A 2,279-nucleotide genomic window follows, 5' to 3' on the forward strand; every position below is an offset into this window, starting at 1 on the left:
CATACATTAGACCTTGGGTACATTTCTTGTAGCACTCCTTTTTCGTTTAATAATAATTACTTATTTATTGTCAAAGTGATGTACAGAGAGGTTACAGTTTCATATGTAAGGCCATGGGTACATTTCTTGTACTATTTGTTACCTCCTTCCTCACTCCCCCCTCCCCCTCCCCCTGTCCCTCTCCCCCATGAGTTGTTCAGTTGGTTTACACCAAATGGTTTTGTAAGTAATGCTTTTGGAGTCGTTTGTCTTTTTATCCTTTGTCTCTTGATTTTGATATTCCTTTTCCCTTCCCTAGTTCTAAAACCAGTATATACAGTATCCAGTGTACTCAGATGAGATATAGTGATAGTACGGGGACAAGCACAGGAAGGGGATACAAAAGGATCATCCGTAATAGAAGCTATGGTTTCACGTGGCATATTGAAAGTAATTACAACAGTGATATAACAGTCGTTTTCATAAAATGAAGCTCATTTCACTTAGCATCAACTTATATGTTCATAAGGGTATAGCTATTGGACTCTTGTGATCCTCTGCTGTGACTAGCCTAATCCTGTGCTAATTATTCCCTATGAGGGAAACCATAGAGTCCATGTTTCTTTGGGTCTGGCTCACTTCACTTAGTATAACTTTTCCAAGTTCTTCCATTTCCTTATGAATGGGGCAATGTCATTCTTTCTGAGAAAGGCGTAAAATTCCATTGTGTATATGTACCACATTTTCCTGATCCATTCATCTACTGAGGGGCATCTGGGTTGGTTCCGTATTTTAGCTATGACAAATTGTGCTGTGATGAACGTTTTTGTGCTGGTGGCTTTAGTGTGTTCTTGTTTGTAATCTTTTGAGTAGATGCCCAAAAGTGGGGCTGATGGGTCATAGGGGAACTAGCTTTCAAGGAATCTCCATACTGCTTTCCAGAGTGGCTGAACAAGGTTACATTCCCATCAACAGTGAAGTAGGGTTCCCTTTTGGCCACATCCCCTCCAACATTTGTTATTGTTAGTTTTCTTGATAATGGACTTTCTTACTGGGGTGAGATGGAATCTCAATGTTGTTTTGATTTGCATTTCTTTTATGGCCAGTGATGTAGAGTACTTTTTCATATGTCTAGCCTAGAGCTCTTGATCTTCACATTTCTCTACCTCTAAAGTAGCTCAGATTATGGGCATGTGCTACTATACCCAGCCTTTGCACATTTATCCAAAAGATTACAAACAAGGACAAAGTAAAGCCAGCAGCACAACCACATTTGTTGTAGTACCATTCACCATAACCAAGGTATGGAATCATCTCAGATACTTCTCAGTGAATGAATGAATCAAGAAAAATGTGATGTGTATACACAATGGAATTTTACTCATTAGAAAGAATGATTTTGCATCATTTGCAAACAAATGGAAGGTCTTGGAAAAAATTTTGTCAAGTGAAGTAAATCAGGCCCAGAGACAAAGGTTGAATGTTTTCCTTTATATATGGATGCTAGATTTAGCTTACAAATCTGTAAGTAAATATGTTGGGTGGTATGCAAATGTATACAAATGTATTAGTTGAAATATAGTAGATTCAAGGGAGAACTCAAATCATGTAATTTCTTAGAAAGGCAAAGTCAAAGTTCAACAAAATAAGCACCAGGAAACATGTAATTGAAAGGGGTAGGGTGGGGATGAAAGGGGTAGAGGAATAAAGAGGGAGAGAATGCAACCCAGAATTCAATGTGTTGCCTACAAAATTAGAGTGAGAAAAATGGTAAGTAGGAAAGGGATGGATGAGTGAGAATCTTAAAAGAGGTGACATTGATCAAAATGCATTGTATTCATAAAGTTCTTGGTTAAACGACAACTTCTTTTAACAACTAATTAAAAGGTAATTTTAAAAGTTTTTTAAAAAGGAAAAAATGATAGATATAGATAGATAGATAGATGATAGATAGATAGATGGTACATAGATGTATTTTATGGCCCAAATACCCAGGCTTAAAACTCCAGGTGCCATTGGCTCATGCCTGTAATCCTAGCTACTCAGGCGGCTGAGATCCAAGGATCACAACTCAAAGCCAACCCAGGTAGGAAATTCCCTTATCTCTAATTAACCACCAAAAAACTGGAAGTAGAGCTGTGGCTCAACTGGTAGAGGGATATCCTTTACCACAGAAGCTCAAGGACAGTATCTCAGCCCTGAGTTCAATCCCCAAGACCGGCACAAAACTAAATAAGTAGATAAATAGACAAGAATATGCTTCTTTGTTTTTATTTGTACGTACTTAGTTTCCTTTACAT

The sequence above is a fragment of the Perognathus longimembris genome, chromosome 12, assembly GCF_023159225.1.
Source record: "Perognathus longimembris pacificus isolate PPM17 chromosome 12, ASM2315922v1, whole genome shotgun sequence".
NCBI classification, from domain to species: Eukaryota; Metazoa; Chordata; class Mammalia; order Rodentia; family Heteromyidae; genus Perognathus; species Perognathus longimembris.